Here is a 6,000-nt window from a genome sequence, read left to right as displayed (position 1 = left end):
TGGAATCTGCCCAGAACATCATTTGCTCTCTTGAAGCAAGCAATTGATAACGTAATATTCTTACAAGGCTATGTTCGACCACATGTTGCAATGTCTGTTGTCTCATCCGTCTAATAGTCTTGTTCATTTTGATCGTTGCAGAACGCTTTTTCTAGATCGACAACATATTGAAATTCCTGCTAAAAACTATTTAGAAAAATGTGTGTGGGTAGTCTTGGGTCACCCGCCTTGCGCCATCCAACTACTATTTGTTCCGATCGAATGAAGAATGCTCTCTCAAGGATACGCTTCATTTCAGAACAGGGTATCTGAAATAGGCTATATTCGTTCTTGTCTTTAAAAGAGAAATCATTATGACTCAGAATCACTTTCTGAGCAAATTAAGACATGTCCGTCTTTCCGGCTGTCTCCCCCCGGGGCATGTTTCCTTGATCATAAACTCCATCTTGATATAGAGGTGCTACCAATACCTCTAGTCTGCCAGGACTATAAACAGGTGATGATCAAATGTATCCTTGGCCTTTCCTTGCTATGATTTGATATGGGGTCTAACCAGAGTACCATATAATCTGGCACTACGGCTGGCCGGTTGCCCATAGGATTTAGTCCTGACCGGTCAATTGATTGAGGTTCCTTCGGGATCCGCGCAATGGCTGTGGTTTATACCCAAATTCGCGGGGGAGAATGTTGGTTAAAGGACTGATATATCCAAATGCCAAATATGTCTGGATTCTCTCTCCGGTGCTGTTGCCATCTCAACAGATGTCACTGGGTGATGTCACAGAACCCGCTGAGTATTTTTTACTCTTCGCGTAGTAGGGCGCCAGTATATGTTGGTTGACACTTGGTAGTTGCCTGTCATTCCGTAGATCGTTATTTATGGTCTGAGAATGTAACTGATGCATTTTGTGAACGATCGGGAAAGACTTCCCTGTCCGTTCCCTCAACTTTTCGGGGCAATAATTGGGTTCGAATTGACTTTGGAAATTTCTATATCCTTTGTCACATTATCTGACATACAGGGGGATCCTGATTTATTGGCTGGGTATTTCGGACTACCAAATATGTATCTAGGTGCTGTTGCCGAAACAACAGGGCCATCTCAGTAGTGTGGTTGCGCGGGCTTTAAGAAGTTTAGGAATGCACTGGAATGGGTCATTAGTTGATGGGGATTGAATTTTAAATAATGCAATCTTGCATGAATTAATAAGGGTGGTTACCTTCCGGTATACCAAAAGATTGATATCACCTGATGTAGCCCCTTCTATTGACTTTAGACCAGTGATTGCTTTTTCCTTGCCGGGGTTTGCATTGGGATTGATCCCATGCTGCCTGTCATTCCGCAACGAAGCTACTAAGCCAAGAGATTAGATAGCTCGAGTTCTTCAGCAAAGTGCTTGTACATGGACCGGCCATGTACAAAAATTGCCACCTAGTCAAATTGTCTCTAGTCTAACCAGTGGATGAAAAAGACCACCGTGAAATAAGGCCGTCAAGGCAGGTGTTCACGTTAAGCACTCAACATTCGTGTCCGGCTGACTGTCCATGAAAACCGATACTGATCTATGTGGTTTTACAGATACTGATATCTGCAAATTTTTGTGGTTTTACAGATATTTTTAACGAAGTTATAACCGATAAATTCATTTCCGGGAATATGTAACTTTGCATGGGAAATTTTGCATAGATTGTTTTGATTTTCAATAAGGAGTGTCAAAAATTCATGCAATTATCTTCGGTAGTTTCTGAGAAAACTACTCGAGAATTAGGAAAAGAACGAAATTTTTTTGAGGTGGTCTGAAATTTTTACTTTTTACGTTGTAAACCGATTTTGCTAATTTTCAATATCAAACTGCTTAGAACTTTTGACTGCTTGAATCTTTTTGATGAATTTGTTTGATTTCCTTTGCTTAGTTTTAAAGTGACCGTGTTTTAGGGAGACAGACAGACGGATAGACGGACATAGCTAAATCGTCTCAAAATTTCATAAGGAAGTGGAATATACGTATATACTTTATTGGGTCTCAGATGAATATTTCTTGGTGTTACACACGGAATGACAAACTGATGGTAGTGTAATGTATAAAAAATATTTTTGCTACTTCTATAGCCATTTTGAAATTACTTTATCATAAAAGGAATCTAAATGCAAAACTCTCTATATTTTCCAAAAATAGTTTTTAACTTCGAAAACAAGTTTTCTTACTAATTTAAACATGAAATTCCATATTTTTTTAGATAGGTCACTATTAAGTTAAATGGACGATATGTATACATACGTGAATGCACACCTATCACACACACACACAGAAAATCATGATTATGTTTTTGTGGGCGGTTTAATTTTTTTTAAGTTTAACAAGAATTAGTTTGAAATAAATAAAAAGAAAAACATATTTTTAAGACATCATCCTACAACATAAACTAAATAAGAATTTAAGTTCTTAAGCAAGTGAAAAGGAAAAACTTTATAATATTTTAAAATATTATATATATTTTTTATTAGATATATTAAAAATTTTACATTAAATCTTCAACATTTATCTAACAAATGACAATTACTTTAAATTATAAGTTTAATAATTTCTTTAAGTACAACATAATAAATATTTTCATTTAAACAGTATTGTCTCGTTTATTAAAGTAATTCAGTAAAAACAAGTGCTGTTAAAACTGTCAATTTCACATGTCATTAGGGAGGGTTAGTTATTATTATTATTATTGCTGTTAGTGTAATTGTTGTTGTCAATGCCGTTGATGTTGCTGTTATTGTGGCACACAACAAAACAGTTAATTAATGTTCTTAAGTTTATCAAAATTTTACGCTCATTAGTGGCAACAACAACAACAACATTATCATCATCAACAGAACAATAATGAAAACAACAACAACATCATCTTAAGGTGAAACTTCACAAGAATAAATTGGTTTTTGAAGTTGTTAACAATTATCAAGTATTTTGTAAATGAATAACTGACTGAGTGAGTGAGTGAGAAAGCGAGCAAATGAATGATAAATTTGAAAAATAACACAAGACGACATAATTTAGAAAATAATTTAATTGCCAGGCTGCAGAAAGAGCTTTTTTGATAAGATATATATTTCAAAGAAAGAATAAGGTATTACAAGGGTTTGGGTAATATTTTGAAACCAATAAGTTCATTTTTTCAATTTGAAAAATAAAGAATATATCGCATTGTTATAATGGCTCATTTTTCAAACTTCGTAGTAAGATATCTCGAAAAATTAATTTCGGTTTGAGGTCTGATTCATATGGGGTCTTGAGTTCAAAAATTGTTATCCAGTGTAATTATCTTTAAATTGTCAAATAATAATAAAAAATTATATGAAATGCTTATTTAAGTTTTTTGCTAATTGATTGAGAGTGAAAATAAAGGAAACAAATATTAATTAATTTAAGAAAAATAAACGCAATTACCTTGTTGAAGTGTTTTTGGGGTACGTACCTGGAACAAAAGAAAATGTGTTTATTAGAAAGTTTAATTGAGTGTAGAAAAAAAGGGTCAATAAACAATTTACTAAAAAATTAATTAATTAATTAAAAGAGGTTTTGATTTTAGTTTTATACATATACAAAGACATAAATTTGGTACTTGAATTGTAATTAAATTTCAATATATAAATTAGTAAATTTTAGACACCTTCATATTGTTTAGAACAGAAATGACGTTATAGTCATTAGAGTCCTTAAAAACTGTATTCCCCAAAGTTATTGAACTTCACAAGAAGAACATCTATTATTCCCACCAAGCCAGCATAGTTAAAACAGAGTCCTGTATAAAAATGAGTGACTGTATAAAAATGAGGGATTCAAAACAGACGCCATTTCCTTTTAATGCAGTTTTTATACATATCTACCATCAACAATGATTTAGGCTATATTGATTTTGTCATTTCTTTTGTAACACATTAAAAAATTGGTCATAGAGTCACAAAAGTATATATATATTATGGGTCCTTATTAAATTCTAAGACGATCTAGCCATGTCCGTCCGTATGTATGTTAAAAGAACGATAGAGTCCGGACGGAAGGAGCTAGTGACTTGAAAAATACTTACTATACATAAGGTTTGTTTGGTATTGAAAATGGGTAATATCGGTCCACGTTTTCGTATAGCCCCCATACAAGTGGCGCCCCGAAAAACAGTTTAAACAGTCGTAACTTTTTTAATACGATTATAGCAATGAACTCTGACATAAATAAGTCTCATTTGAGCCGAATTCTCTCTACCGAATTTTATAAATATCGGCCCATAATTTACTCTAAGGTCCCCTTCAGAAAATGACTTTAACGCACATTACTGGCTTAAAAATGTGAGAATAGCTATGAAATTCGATCTACAGAAGTAAGTTTCTTACAAGAGAAAATTTCTCTACCGAATTTAATGTGGATCGGTCCATAATTGACCTCATCTCCTCATCTCATCTAAGATGCCCTTCAGGCTCATTTCTGGCTTAAAAATACTAGTATAGCGATTAAATTTGACACAAATAAGTTATAAGACAAAATCTTTCTACCGAATTTTCTAATAATTTATGGTCCACTTCCGAAAATTACTTTAATACTTATTACTGACTTAATAATACGAGTATAGCTATGAAGTTTGACATAAGTACAACATGCCTACCAAATTATATAAGAATTAACCCTATCACTCATATAAGGTTATCTTCAGCGACTGATTTTAACGCTCATTATTGGCATACGGTTTGATGGTGGGTGTATAAGATTCGTGATATCCGAATATAACACTCTTACTTGTTGTTTTTAGTATCTTATACTTATGTATGTATATTATTTTTAAAGGTACATACACAGAGGAAAAAAATACATTTTAAAATTATACACGCCTGATACCAAATTGACACCAAAGAGTTCATAAACTTTCATTAACATCTGTTTTCAAAGTATGTACGGATAGTTGACTACGCTATGTTGTCAAACAGAACATTGCGTCATCGGCATCGATTCGTTGTCGAAATCACAACGATGTATTGCCGAAATGACACAAAGCGTAATCGAAATGACAACAATGCGTTGTTGCAATGACAACGATGTGTTGTAAAAATTACAACGGTGGTTGTCAAAATAATAACTGTGTTTTATTTTACACACATCCGTTGACTAAATGTTAACAAATGTGGTGAGCTCACTTTTGACAAAGGATTAATCAATTTCGGTACTTTTCTACCGGTTTTTTCCCTCTGTTATTACCAGGGAAAACAAAATTTACAAATGGATGTTTTTTGTGGACGAATGAAAATGATATTTTTACAATTAAAGTATTTTGACATCGATTTGTTAGCGCATATTTTTTTGTATTTTAACCATAAGAGCATAATTTTGCATGATTTCTTTTTAATAACATATTTATGGCATTTTTTGAGTTTTTTTTGGAGCATATTTTATGTTTTGATATAGACACGACTTTTCCCCGTTCGACAACTATTTGTTTAGATAAATGTAGGGACATGTTTAAATTCCTAAAAAAGATAAACAGTTCTTTCAGAGCAAAATCCACCAACATATTTCTAATTAAAGTGAAAAAATAAACTCTATTAGAGAAAGCGAATATACACGTATACCTTAAAAAGAACATAAATAAATTTCATTTATTCGATTTACTTTATTGGCCATAATTTAATATTATTACTTTTATATATAATTTCTGTTTTTTTTTTTTTTTTGCAAAATGTATTTTTTCCACCTCATATAATTTGTCGCATATTGCATGTAGCTGTGTTGCATATTTACATCCTATCTATACATATTAAATCGAAGTACATGTAGCTTGTAAAAATGTGTTGCTTCTTTTTTCTCTTATATATAATTTTTATCATATTTTCTGTTTTATTTTCTTACTTTTTTTTCGTCGTTCTACTATTAAATCTTTACGTGTTTCGCAATAGAATGCAAGGAATGGTTGGTATTTTTGTGGAATGATATAGAAAGAAGAACGTGAGTTATTTTATTATCT

This window comes from Lucilia sericata, unplaced genomic scaffold (genome assembly GCF_015586225.1).
Source record: "Lucilia sericata isolate MDLA Ls3-8-SP2 unplaced genomic scaffold, ASM1558622v1 Contig000132F_arrow, whole genome shotgun sequence".
NCBI lineage: Eukaryota > Metazoa > Arthropoda > Insecta > Diptera > Calliphoridae > Lucilia > Lucilia sericata.
The sequence above is the reverse complement of the archived record's forward strand: the minus strand, read 5'-3'. Positions refer to the sequence as shown.